The following is a 15,016-nucleotide window of genomic DNA, read 5'->3' as shown; positions in this document are numbered from 1 at the left end:
CCCACCTTCCTGTTGCCACAAACAAGGCCGCACAGAATCTTCCTGAACGTGCACCCTTATGGAGGGCAGAACTGCTGGGCCATAGGAAATAGGCACACTTAATTTTGCCAAAACTGGCCAGGTTGCTTTTCCGGAGAGTGGCTATCGCAGCCTGTCCACATTTCCATCGGCAGCCGAGGAGCGTGTCCGTTCCCATGGTACCTGCCAAGTATTTATTATTCACCTTTTTGATTTTTGCCCATCTGATACGTGCAAAGTGGTATCTCAATGTTGTTTTGATATTTCTCTGATTGCTGGTGATGGTAACCATTCTGGTTTCCTCCTTTGTGGATTGTCTCTTTTTAATCTGTGGGTTTTTTTTTTTTTCTCTTTGACTTCCTGACTTAAACAAATATATGTGTGTGTGTGTGTGTGTGTGTACACACAAATATATAATAGCTTTATTGAGTTGTAATTTGCATGCTGTAAAATATACCCACTTAAAAAGCAATTGTTAGTGTTTTTTTTTTTTTAAGATTTTATTTATTCATTTGACAGAGATCACAAGTAGGCAGAGAGGCAGGCAGAGAGAGAGGAAGGGAAGCAGGCTCCCTGCTGAACAGGGAGCCCGATTTGGGGCTGGATCCCAGGACCCTGGGATCATGGCCTAAGCTGAAGGCAGAGTTTAACCTACTGAGCCACCCAGGCACCCCACGCAGTCGTTAGTTTTTAGTATATTCACCATGTCATGCAAGCATCACGACAATCCATTTTAGAACTTTTTTGTCCGCCTCAAAAGTGACTGTTCCTTTAGCTCCAGGAGACGCATTTAGGTTGGGCGCTCCCTGTAACCTTGTTGGTTGCACCGGTCTCGACAAAAGGTCCATGGACTCTGGTTGCTGGAGCCCTGGTTTCTGCTTTCCACAGCAGGGCTCAGCGTCCCTTCAGTGTGCGAGTTTCCTCAGTGTCCTGCCCACAAATTCTTCCACAGTGCATGCCTTCCCTTCGTGCTTGTCGCCTGCCTTGGTTTCTGTTTGCCTACAATGAAAAGAATCTAAACGAAGTCAGAAATTTGTACCTAGAAGAAGGATTTTGCAAGGAACAGACCCTAGAATGTGGAATTGATGGAGTTGTAGTGGGTGGCAGAGCCGCCCCTCCCATCCCCCGTCTTTTCTAGAAGAAAGGGCAGCAAAACTGTTGATCAGACTATGATTCATTTCCTCCGGGGGCTGTGTACCTACCGGTAAGATGTCTGAATGTTCCGCAGGGTGAGCTGCTTCTCTGCCTTTCTTGAGGTGCTCTGAGAGAGAGCGGTAAGCTTTGGTTCAAGAAGAGAACAAGGCTCGTGCAGAGCTCAATTAAGAAAGCAGACAGCCGGGCACCTGGGTGGCTCATTGGGTTAAGCCTCTGCCTTCGGCTCAGGTCATAATCCCAGGGTTCTGAGATTGAGTACTGCATTGGGCTCTCTGCTTGGCAGGGAGCCTGCTTTCTCCTCTCTCTCTCTGCCTACTTGTGATCTCTCTCTATCAAATAAATAAATAAAATCTTTAAACAAACAAAAAGAAAGCAGACAGTCTGGCCAATGATCTGATACATCTAAGGTCTGTCTGTCATGCCCCCCAGGAAGTGGGCTGCTAGGAAGGTACAATGCTTAGCACCATTCTCACATGGGGCTCTGGAACACACTGGGTGAAGGAAATTCAATGGGCACAACGTCAGTTAATCAAGGACCTCTTTTCACTGCCAGAGAAGCAAATTGGCAGGTGGACATTTACAGAAGACGGTCCGGGAGGACTATGTCCATGCTTGAGAAGTTGCTTTACCTTTTGCCTTTTTATCAAACATTTTTGGTCTCTCTCTGCTCATGTAGTATATCGGGTATCATCCAGGACACAGAATGCAAGACCATGAGATGCCACATCTCATCCTGCCTGAGTCATGGACATCACCAAGAGATACTTGACTTGGCAGCTCGATGGGAAGACTAGCTATAATTTTTAATGGTCTCCTAATGGGGAAGGGGGGTGGGGGTTCAGTCCTTTCTTGTTTTTTTTATGTGGAGTAACTGTATTATGTTAAGTGGTAGTATTTAAAAAATTTGAGCATAGGATTAAAGGCACATGCACACATACGTGTGTGTGTGTGTCCATGCACCTAAACTACCAAAGATACACTATGGTATACTTTTATTATTTTGTCCTCCCAGAGCAGAGAAGAAAACTGCATTAGTCAGGTTTCTGCTGTGATAACACTACATAACAACTAACCCCCCCATTCCCAGTCCCCCACCCTCTCAATGGCTTACAAAAATAGCACTTATTTCTTACTCATGGGTCTGAAAATGGTTGTGGCTTTGCAGCATTTGGCTTCTAGCTGCAGGTTGGTTTCTGGTCTGCTCTATGCATCACTAGTGGATACTCAAGGCATGTTCTTCTCATTGCCAATGGCAGAAGTACAAAAGAGGCCAAACCAAACTGTGTGAGCACAGTTAAAGACTCTGCTTCAATTCCGCTAGCAAAATCATTGAGGACTGGGATTTATTCTCTGCCCACAGTAAGCCTTCTTACAGGAGGGGAAGGAATGAAGAAATGAGAATAAATAAATCATTCTGCTGCTCCCTCTTCTTCTAAGAAATCGGGCATGTGGTTTAAATGTGTTTTCTCTCTCAGAAGATTACCTTATTATCCATTCAGTTGCTCATGTTAGAAGCCTATGATATAAGAGAGGGCCCAGAATGGGAAGAGAGGAGCATTTGTTTAATTTCAGATATATTGAGCTTGAGGGGAGTATGGGATAGAGAGATGACAAGACTCTTGGCTATCTAGACCAGAGTCAAACCATTCTGGTTGTTTATGTTCCCATTCAAGCTCCTACAGGTTTTATAAATGAGGCTACTGATGAGTGTTACTAGTTTCTTAAAGGCCTCTCCACTTAGGTGTCCTTATGATGTAACTCTCGTGAAATTATTCTGGATTTTGAGCTGAAACTGGTCCTGGTCCTGGCCTTTCATATATAACTTTGCGAATTCCTCAAGGTCAACATCAAGGTTTCTATGTGAAATTACCATGCAGATTTTTGTTACTTCAGACAAGTTTTATGACTGAAGGGCATTAGCAAGTAGTATTTTTCAATCTAGAACTGCTTTAGTCCACCATTTGTAAAGATTCTCCTGAAAAAGGATTTTTTGTGCTTGTGTAAATACACTTGAGTCATCATATCATGTGCAAATTGTCTGTATTGATTAATGGTCTCTTGTTTGCTTCCTTTTGCTTGTTGTATTTATAGCTCGCATTACTTATAATTGTTGGACAACATAATATGGACCAGATGGCTTTATTATTCTGTGTTTCACATTTTGAATTTTAAATGTTGTGTTGGACTGCCTGTCAGTGGCCAGCTGTGTCCTGGAGGAGATATGAGGCCAAAGCATAGTTCAAAGATCCCAGCCCAGATTCCATGGACAGTAAGAGCTGTTGAGGTATTACATTTGAGGTTTCCTCTGGCCCCTCTGCCCTTGGAAATTCAGACTGGAAGGCCAAAGGGGAGAGAGAGGATGTGTATCAAAGGCTTTCTGAAGCACTCAGCTGGCCCATGATCGCATTGTGTTTGAAAAGGTTTTTTCCCAATAAGCTCATAAAATTTATTATGCGTTAGGTATATTTTGTGTGTATTATGTGTTAGGTATATATTATGTGTTAAGTATAGCTACTAATATTTTAAGATAAGTGTATCAGTCAGGGGCTTAGCAGGAAACAGATGATATACTCAAATAGGATGATTGAAGAATGGTTACGTAGAGACTCTTTACAATAGTATGGGCGAAGGAATTGAAGAATAGTTACATAGAGACTCTACAGTGAAGTAACATCAATCTTTTCTGGTCTCAACTTCAGACTAAAAGATTATTTCTTCGTGGGTTATGAGCTTACTGGCTTTTGTACTGGAACTTACCTCATCAGCTCTCCTGGTTAGAGACTCGGTCTACAGACTTGGACTAGAATTATACATTAGCTTTTCTGGGTTTCCAGCTTCTCCAACTTGCTGACTCATCCTGCAAATCATGGGTCTTACTCTCCATAGTCATATGAGCCAATTCCTTATAATAAACTGTTTTCTCTCTCTCTCTCTCTCTCTCACACACACACACACACAACACACACACACACCCTGGAAACCCCTGACTAATATAGAGGGCAAGGCAACAGGGGTTGTGACCTTTCTTAGAGGGACACATAGATAATCCTAACCACCAGGGAGAGGGGGGAGCTAGGGGAATAAACACCTAAATCTTACCTTCCTTCCTGGTGCCTCCAACTAATTGAACTCACCTGGAATTTACAGCACAAGAGAACCAGTTGATTCAGGCTTTATTTAAAAAAAATTTTTTTAAGATTTTATTTATTTATTTTACAGACAGAGATCACAACCAGGCAGAGAGGCAGGCAGAGAGAGAGAAATACAGACATCTCAATTTTTAAACATGGGCAAAAGCTTTGAACGGGTACTTCATAAAAGATGATCTCTGAGTTGCCAATAAACATAGGAGAAGGTGCTCAGCTCATTAGTTCTCATTAAGACACAGTAAAAAGCCACTCTGTACTCTCCAAATCCTAGGGCTGGAAAAACTAGTGTTAGCACTGATGTGGAGCACCAAAAACTTTTATTCTATACTGGTGGTCATGTATTTTTGTACAATTGCATTGGAAGATAGTATCTACTTTCTAGTAGTATGATTATATAAAGTAAAGTTGAACCTAGGCATATCTATAATACACAGCTCCATTCCTAGGTATATACCCAACAGAAATGGCTATACATGTTAATAATAGCATTATTAATCAGAATCAAATACTGAAAACAGCCTAAATGTTCATCAAGAGTTGTTTATCTATGCAACAAAATGAATGAATCTAACAACTATGGGGAAGAATGAAAGATACTAGATAAAAAAGAGAGCATACTATATGATTCTGTTTATATAAAATACAAAAATCTGCAAAACAAATTAATGGTAATAGAAGTAAGAATAGTTACCTTCAAGGAAGATGATGACTTTGAGTGAAGATACTGGGGGCATCTGGAACTAAAAATATTATCTTGTTCTGAGAGTGAGTACATGAGTAAATTCAGTTTGTGGAAATTCACTGAGGTGTGTACTTATGATTTCTGCACTTTTGGGATTTATATAACACTTTTAAAGAACTATCTTAAAAATGCCATGTGTTTGGAAATCAACAAAAACATGTCAAAATAATCATGAGTAAAAAAAGAAATCGTGATGGAAATGTAACTTAATGACAATACTGCATATTAAAACAGGTTATGTGGTTCTATAAGGGAAATTTATAATCTTTAATGTTTACATTGGAAAAGAAGAGAAGCTTAAAAATATGAGTCAAGTGCCCAAATATAACACTAAAACCTTCTTTTTTAAAAAAAGGATAAAAACAACAATAAAAATAAATGAAATAGAAAATAAAAATACAATTTAAAAATTCAAAAAAAAGTTGGTTCAAGGAAAGAAAAAAGAGAGAGAAAGCCACAAACAATGTTTTAGGGTGAAAAAGGAGGACCTAACTATGGGAAGTCCAACCATATCCAACTGTACAGTTCTGTTTTGTTTTGTTTTTTAATATGTTATTTTGGAGGGATGGAGTGTCCAATGATGGACATTGGGGAGGATATATGCTATGGTGAGTGCTGTGAAGTGTGTAAGCCTGGCGATTCACAGACCTGTACCCCTGGGGATAAAAGTACATTATATGGCTATAAAAAAAAAAGAAATAAAAAAATCCCCATTTTCATGCTGACTGGATGGCATTTATTTATTGTTTTTAAAAGAACTCACACCTTCCATTTCAGAAACATGTTCTAATTTTCCATTTATTCAAAACACCTTTTCTTTTCCATGAGTATAGATTATCAAAAGGTGACTGCTATTGTGTTTGGTATTTATGCCTTTTATTTGAATATCTGAAAGTGCTATTCATTTTGTTATGTAATTTAAGAAGCAAATAGTGCCCATTTAGTTAACCACTTAATAGTCTAAACATTTCCAACATTTCTTTTTTTTTTTTTAAAGATTCTATTTATTTATTTGACAGAGAGAATTCACAAGTGGGCAGAGAAGCAGACAGAGAGAGAGGAGGAAGCAGGCTCCCTGCTGAGCAGAGAGCCCGATGTGGGGCTTGATCCCAGGACGCTGGGGTCGTGACCTGAGCTGAAGGCAGAGGCTTTAACCCACAGAGCCACCCAGGTGTCCCCATTTCCAACATTTCAAGTGTGTTATTTTGAATATGGAAATTCTTCTGGCTCTGAGAATTACTGAAAACTTCTGATTTATGATTAGGTTGAAGAGAAGGAAAAGTATTAAAATTAGACTAACCAATTTTACAGGTAACATATAACAGACATGTGTACTTTTTTTTTTTAAGGTTTTATATATTTATGGGGCACCTAGGTGGCTCAGTGGGGTAAGCATCTGCCTTTGGCTCATGTCATGATCTCAGGGTCCTGGGATCGAGCCCCCGCATCAGGCTCTCTGCTCAGCAGGAAGCCTGCCTCTCTCTTTCTCTGCCTGCCTCTCTGCCTAGTTGTGATCTCTCTCTCTGCCAAATAAATAAATAAAATCTTTATTTAAAAAAACCCTTTATATATTTATTTGTCAGAGAGAGAGGGAACACAAGTAGGGCAGAGGCAGAGGGAGAAGCAGGCTTCCCACTGAGAAGGGAGCCCGATGTGATGCGGGCCTCGACCCCTGGACCCTGAGATCATAACCTGAGCCAAAGGCAGATGCTTAATCTACTGAGCCACCCAGGCTCTCTGCATGTGTAACTTATAAATCTGTTTTACATCATTGTCTCTTTTACAGATGCGCCTTTCCAGCTTTTGATCTCATCATGTAGCAAAAACATGGGGGACAGGTTTTAGATTTGAATCAAATTATCTTCATAATTTCTGGATGAATCAGGATTAGATGTTCATCCAGAATTATTTAGCAGTTACTAATGAAGCTGTTTGGGTCTCTAATATCCTCCACCACCTTTCCCCCATTACCTTGATGCTTAGAGAGGAAAAAAGACTACTTTCAAATAGTTAAGACTCCTAATGAGTAAGAATGAGCAAAAAACGTTACCGACATTATTTTCTTTACACGTTTTAGTGAGATTTTGGTCTAGTGGAATAGGATGACAGATGTAGCTCCTATTTATTACCTGAGTTTCCCCAGAGATGGTTCTGGAAACACCAATAGGTTTGCACCCTTACCTGCAACAAAGGATGTTTGGAGATGAATCTTGCCAGTGAGAGAAGAAGAAAGAAAGAGTGTCGATTAGTTTTCTCTGTCTTCAGTCTGATTCAACAATCAACTGCTTCTCTGTGTTTTAACCTCTCCTCTCATTTGCCAAACTGTATTTAGAGAAGACAGCGGCCCTCCCAGAAACCACATAACTGTGGAAGATAACTATTTGGGGAAATTATTTTTCTTGATACCTGTATCTAAAATGAAGCAGATATGAGAACATGAGGGGAAAGTCTAAATGTGGTACGTTTCAGGTACAGGATGACAGAATTAATTTTCAGTGTATGTTAATTTAAGCAAGATGTAAATTGGTTCTAGTCACACAGTTGGAATGGGGCTCCGTTGTGGCAGTGGGTGTCAACCCGAGGTACACATTCGAATCACCTGGGGTAATATGGAAAACTCTAGTGTTTCAGCCCAACACTTAAGAAGTTCTTAGTTGGTCTGGGACTGAGCCTAGGTCTGGGCCTTTAAAAAACCTGCTTAGTGATTCTAATATGCAGCCAATATTGTGAACACTGTTTTGGGGAAATTACCAAAGGTATAGGAGGATCAGATTTTTTTAACAACGTGTGACACACAATCAGCAAGATTTGGCAGGGGATTGCAAAATGATGTGTCAACAAAAAGTAGTAGACATTTATTTTGATTCATCTTGTTAGGGAACAACCAATGTCCAACTCGTTAAGTTTATGGGGTTAATTTTTTTTTTAAAGATTTTATTTATTTATTTGACAGACAGAGATCACAGGTAGGCAGAGCAGCAGGCAGAGAGAATGGAAGAAACAGGCTCCCTGCCGAGTAGAAAGCCCAATGTGTGGCTCAATCCCAGGACTCCGGGATCATGACCTGAGCCCAAGGCAGAGGCTTTAACCCACTGAGCCACCCAGCACCTCTGGGGTTAATTTTTCTAAATTGACCTTTTCATACCAAAATAATATTTCCACCAAATGAGGAAGAGTGCCATTATCTCACCTGTGTTATTATTTGAAGTCATATCTTGATCTTCCAAAATATAACAGTTTAGGAAGACCTGACATAGCATGATCAGCTTTTTTTTTTAATTTTAATTTTTTTTTAAAGATTTTATTTATTTATTTGCCAGATAGAGAGAGAGTGAGAGCATAGGCAGGCAGAGTGGCAGCAGAGGCAGAGGGAGAAGCAGGCTCCCTGCCGAGCAAGGAGCCCGATGTGGGACTCGATTCCAGGATGCTGGGATCATGACCTGAGCCAAAGACAATGGCTTAAGCAACTGAGCTACCCAAGTGTCCTATGATCAGCTTTTAGATTGTGGAGCCATATATGTCCGTCACTGCTATAAGGTGATTTCTGGAAAATGTTTCATGAAAAAAATCTTTGGGTTTCATTTCAGTCTTAAAGTTATAATTCATATTGGAAAACGAAGGTCATTAAACCTTTGGGATTTATTCAGTTGCTCATTTATAGGGTATAGGGAATTACAGATATTTTCAGTGCCTACTAGGCCTTTCATTTTCCCCAGTTTCCAAAACAGTTCTGCTTAATAATATGCAGATAAAGCCAGGATTAAACTCATGCCTCTGATTATTCTTGATTATTGTTTTTTAACTGACATATTACATTGGCTTTATTCTTGTCACTTTCCTCTGATGCTCCAATTATCTAGGCACCAAGGATCGAAATAACAAGAAAGGAGAATGTTAGAAGATCATCTGTATAACACAGAACAACAGCGGGTTGACATGTATGATAAAACTAGCTTTCCAACCTGGGAATGAGTCTGCATGAGTCATAGATCCTTCTTTCCTATGAGAAGTTGAGACAAATTAAGAACAAAACAAAACAAAGATGGGGGAAGATGCCGGCTGGTTCAGTTGGTAGAGCTTGCAATTCTTGATTTTGGGGCTGTAAATTTGAGCTCCAATTTGGGTGTAGACATTACTTAAAAATAAAATCTTAAAAAAATAAAAAGGAAAGAAAAAAAGGATGGTTTATCAGTTCAGATTAGTTTGACTGTAACAGAAGCTCCCAATAGAGCTTTGTGCTTCTCAGTTTGAAGCCCTGGAGGTGGACCTTCCAGGGCTCGTGTGGTGGTTCTGGTCCACAAAATCTCCAGAGGCCCTGGCTGCCTCCAACTCTCCTTTCTGCTTTTCCAGGGGTATGGCCCTTATCCTAACAGTTCAAGATGGGACTAGAGCCATCATATCAACATGTTTAACATCAGGATGAAGGGAGAGGTGATGGGAGGCAGGCTGGGGGAAAGAAGGAGCAAAGTTGAGCTCTTGCTCTTAAGAAAGATCTTCAGATACGATCACATGATGAAATCACATTTATACCTCACCGGGTAGAACTTAGTCAATATGGCCAACCTAACTGACCAGGAGTCTGGGAAATGCAGACTCTACCTGGTGATCACGGATCCAGCTGAAAATAAGGAATCATAAGAGGGAGACAATGGACATTAGGGGTTAACCAACAGTCTGTGCTCTAAGTGGCATATGTTGGATTGGACAGTCTCTGAAAAATTATTTTCCGAGGTTGACTTTTGCTCCACAGACTTTTATTTTCTATCAGAGACTCCTCTGTACATATCATTACTATTCAGTTACTTTTCAAGTGTTCTTCTCTGTCTGCTTTTCTGTGGGACCACCATGGGATAAACAAATAGAACTCCATAGAAATCAAACTTAAAAGGGACCATCCTGCAGAAAAGTATACATTTTCATTCTAACCTATTCCTTCTTCACATAGACAATTTATTTAGTTGTCTTACGATATTTTTATTGGAATCTTTCTAGGACTGATATCACAAGATGGAACAGGTGATAAGCCAAATGGAGGGATTTGAGAAATGTCACTAAAGGCCTTCCTACAAAAAAATAATCCCACAGCTTTTCCAACACATCACCTAAGATCATACCATCAATAACACATTGCTTTTGAGATACATTCGTTAGATTACTCCTTTCTGCCCGTGGACGCCGCTGAGTAAGCATCGTTAAAGTCTCCCCTCTGGCCGCTGTCATGTCTAAGTCAGAGTCTCCCAAAGAGCCTGAACAGCTGCGGAAGTTCTTCATCTGAGGTCTGAGCTTTGAAACAACCGATGAGAGTCTGAGGAGCCATTTTGAGCAATGGGGAACACTTATGGACTGTGTGGTAATGAGAGATCCGAACACCAAACGCTCCAGAGGCTTTGGGTTTGTCACATATGCCACTGTGGAGGAGGTGGATGCAGCCATGAATGCAAGGCCACACAAGGTGGATGGAAGAGTTGTGGAACCAAAGAGGGCTGTCTCAAGAGAAGATTCTCAAAGACCTGGTGCCCACTTAACTGTGAAAAAGATTTTTGTTGGTGGCATTAAAGAAGACACTGAAGAACATCATCTAAGAGATTATTTCGAACAATATGGGAAAATCATAGTGATTGAGATCATGACTGACCGAGGCAGTGGCAAAAAGAGGGGTTTTGCTTTTGTAACATTGGATGACCATGATTCTGTAGACAAGACTGTCATTCAAAAATACCACACTGTGAATGGCCACAACTGTGAAGTAAGGAAAGCGCTCTCTAAGCAAGAGATGGCTAGTGCTTCATCCAGCCAAAGAGGTCGAAGTGGTTCTGGAAACTTTGGTGGTGGTCGTGGAGGTGGTTTTGGTGGGAATGACAACTTTGGTCGCCGAGGAAACTTCAGTGGTCGAGGTGGCTTTGGTGGCAGTCAAGGTAATGGTGGCTATGGTGGCAGTGGGGATGGCTATAACGGATTTGGTAATGATGGAAGCAACTTTGGAGGTGGCGGAAGCTATAATGATTTTGGCAATTACAACAATCAATCCTCAAATTTTGGACCCATAAAAGGAGGCAATTTTGGAGGCAGAAGCTCTGGCCCTTATGGTGGTGGAGGCCAATACTTCGCCAAACCACGAAACCAAGGTGGCTATGGTGGTTCCAGCAGCAGCAGCAGCAGCTATGGCAGTGGCAGAAGTTTTAATTACTGCCAGGAAACAAAGCTTAGCAGGAGAGGAGAGCCAGAGAAGTGACAGGGAAGCTACAGGTTACAACAGATTTGTGAACTCAGCCAAGCACAGTGGTGGCAGGGCCTAGCTGCTACAAAGAAGACATGTTTTAGACAATACTCATGTGTATGGGCAAAAAAACTCGAGGACTGTATTTGTGACTAATTGTATAACAGGTTATTTTAGTTTCTGTTCTGTGGAAAGTGTAAAGCATTCCAACAAAGGGTTTTAATGTAGATTTTTTTTTTTTTGCACCCATGCTGTTGATTGCTAAATGTAATAGTCTGATCATGACGCTGAATAAATGTGTCTTAAAAAAAAAAAAACACATTGCTTTTGAAAATACAAAGTTTTGGGGGGGAATTATAAAGCACTGAGCTCTTTTTAGCTGTTTATAGCTTAATACGAATTAGTTCATGATATACATGAGATGGAGCTGGAATAGGAATTTTGAGAGGGGAAACAAAGGGAAATATAGATTAGGAACATGACAGGAAGACCTAGGTGAGGCCACAACGTTTCCCCATCCGTATCTCCTAAGCATCCTTCTGAAACTGTTCCCAGAGAACAGAAGAAGCCAAGTCAGCCACATAGGGTGATTTGAGAGCAAGTTAGTCATCCTACGCCAGTTGGATATTGTATAGGAATAGCATGATCAGGGGCTAGTGCAGAACAGTGTAGGCCTAAGAGGTCTAGGTTATTCATCACAGCAGAGGAAGTTAGTGCATCCAACTTCACCCCCAAGTACTTGCCATCCCTGAACCCACCAGGGCCAATGGCTTTTTAGCAGGAGTGGGGTTGTGCTTTAACCTTATGCAGGGCAGGCCTGAAGTGGCAGGGACTGAAGGCCGCTGGGAGCTACCCTCAACCCTCAACTATCCATCTCAACCTAAATAGAGGTTGATTTATTCATCAACCTGTCCACCTCAACCTAAATAAAGCTTGATTTATCCATCAACCCTATCCATCAATGAATTGGGGTTGATGGATAAATATATCAGCTTCCCCATCTCTTTTCAACATCATCTCTCTGAGATCCTCAGAAGGATCAAGCGCCTTTTGCTCACAGTAATAAGCTGCTCGTGAATGCGTTCTATATTGGCTTCCTTCCCTTTTCTCTTTCATCTTCCCACTCCCCCACCAGAGCTTCCTGGAATCACCTCCCAAATTAGCTACTCCCATTCAAATCCCTGTCTCAGTGCTTGTTAATGGGGAGATCCCCACCTGAGGCACAGGCAAGAAAAGGAATAGAAAGTTGAAAAAGACATGGAGCACATCAGGGGTAGAAACTGGACTTCAGGATGTAGAAAACAGGTGGTGATTTACATAACTTACTCCCTCTCAGGAATTTCAGCGAAGCATTGTGAGAACAGTAGTAACAGACATTTACTCTAAGTTCAGAAATGATCCTGCTTAGATTGATGAACTGAGAGATAATTTTAGGCATCAACATTCTTCACGAGAGCACAATAGTTATTTGGAAGTCTTGCTTGCTTGTGGTAGTTGCTGAGACTTTTTTTTTCTTTTCTTTTTGAGACATTCTTGATTACTGTGCACGAGAGAGGGAGAAAGAGAAAGAGTGAGAGAGAGAGGCTTCTACATGAATAAATTGAAATTTGGGGCCAGGGAGTGGAGAGATCTTCCATTCAAGATGAAAAGGAGACAGTCACATGGGTGCGCAGGAGAGAGAGGAAGAGGGTAAGGAGATGGGAGAGGTCCTTGCACTCTTATGTATGACCTTTCCCTGCAAACTCTTCAACCTTGAAAACGTTGTATTCAAACAAAATGCTCTAGATGAGTGGGTTCCTTGTGGGAAGTGGTGAAGGGACCATGCATGTAGGGACACTTGGGATGGATCAGAGATGGTATAGCTGAACATCACACCCTGGACACAGAAGGGCAACTCTGGGCATAAACAGAAATCACCAGGAGAATTTAGGACTATCCAGGCAGTGACATTGACTGGGGTCTGTATCCCTTTTTCTCTGGTCTCCTAGGTGTCAGGGGACCACAGCTGGCATCTTGGGGATGAGTTGAGCAGCAGAAAGGGGAACCGAGGAGGTGGTAGGAGTTCCTCAAAACTTTTAAAAGAGCCTTCAAAATTTTCCTTTTGAGTCAGTTAAGCCTTGTTCCCTTCCTGGAACAGGTAATTGGTTTAAATGGTTTTTGGAATTTCTTCTGGCTTGATTTATGACTCTGTGAAAGGAACCTGAAATTGTGCAGTTATTGGTTACTTGAAAGTTTTTATTGAAAAATTCTAAAGAAAGAGGTTTTAGCCAACGCGGTGTTCTGTTTTTAGCGTTTCATCCAGCAACTAACTCTATTTTATCTTCTATATAATTGTTAAATATTCATTTTCTGCCTGTATCTGAAATTCATGAGTCATACTCTTTTCTTCTGCATTTTCCATGATTGATCCTTATTTTCAGCCTGAAGAGTCTTTTTCTTTCTTGTTTTTAATTTCCCAAGAGCCTTTTTAGAACTCAAGTTATATCCGCCCCCAACATCCCAACAATTTCCGTGGGTCCTCTAAGACCCTGGTTATAGGACTCCACGGTTGTTCCTGGCAGGCACAGCCGTCCTGGCCTCGTCACTGCCGCTCCGTCTCTCCGCGCTGTCAATCAGCAGCCGCCCACCACGCCTTCCGCAATGAGGCTCCTCCTTCTGACGCAGCCTCCGAGGAGGCGGGTCCGTAGAGTCCGACGCTGCGTCACAGCGCCTAACGCCTGCGCACTCACTCCGCTTCGCCCCCTGACGCAGACGTGTGTCACCGCCCCTTGTCCCTGTCACGGCAGGAAGCAGAGGAAGGGTGAGTTGAGGATAGTGAAGACGTTTTGAGAGAGGTCGCTTTCACGTAGCTGGTTATAGTATGTTGTTGCAGTTGTTCGATTGAATTATTCGTCATTATTTATTATTTCAGCTACTATTATTCATATCTTACTGGGCCTCATTTATAAATTAAACTCTATAGTATGTGTGGTTGGGGCAGAGCATAGTCATATATAGGGTTGAATGCTCTCCATGGTTTCAGGCACCGCTCGGGGGTCTTGGCACTTATGCGCCCCGAGTAAGGAGGGAGGGACTACTGTATTGTTTCTGTTCGATTTGATTCCGGACTTCGAAAAAAAGCATTTCTGTTCAGAAATGTGGACGTTTCCTGATGCTGTCTTCTCGCTGGTTTTCGCCTGACACAGAGTAGGGAAAGTCCTAAATCCTGAGTCCCTCGTAGGAACCCCCGTGCCCTTCACCTTCCCCATGGCTGGAGAGCAGGTTTTTCTCATAGCACCCTCCGTCCATGCCCTCTCTTAGTCCTGGTTGCAGGCTGCCTCAGAGCTTGAGCTGGGATGTATAGGAGAAAAAAAAAAAAAAAAGAAAAAAGCCTGAGAATTTCTTCCAGGTTGTCCCTTAAACCCCGGGTTCCTTACCCAGTCCCCTTGCTCTTTATCCACTGTAGTAGGTGGACTAATTGCCCACTCACCCTCCCAACCCCAGATGTCCATGCTCAAAGACCTGGAACCTGTAAATATGTTACCTCAAGTGGCAAAAAGGATTTTGCAAGCCTGATTAAGTGAATGACCTTTTGATGGGGGAGATTATCCTGGATTATCTGGGTGGCTCTAATGTGATCATCAGGGCCCCTGTAAGAGGGAGGCAGGAGAGTCAGCCAGAGGAGATGTGATGACAGAAGCAAAAGTCAGAGAGACGCAAGGAAGGGACTGGGAGCCAAGGAATTCGGGCAGCATC

The 15,016-nt window shown here is 41.8% G+C and overlaps 1 pseudogene; it reads left to right on the top strand.

Moving 5' to 3' along the window:
• The first annotated feature begins 10,267 nt into the window (after positions 1-10,267).
• Positions 10,268-11,311, top strand: LOC123394705 (annotated as a pseudogene).
• Positions 11,312-15,016: the final 3,705 nt, after the last annotated feature.

The sequence above is a fragment of the Mustela putorius genome, unplaced genomic scaffold (genome assembly GCF_011764305.1).
Source record: "Mustela putorius furo isolate JIRA1106 unplaced genomic scaffold, ASM1176430v1.1 tig00003836_pilon_pilon_pilon, whole genome shotgun sequence".
NCBI classification, from domain to species: domain Eukaryota; kingdom Metazoa; phylum Chordata; class Mammalia; order Carnivora; family Mustelidae; genus Mustela; species Mustela putorius.
Note: the sequence above shows the minus strand (reverse complement) of the source record. Positions and strands in the feature narration are given on the sequence as shown.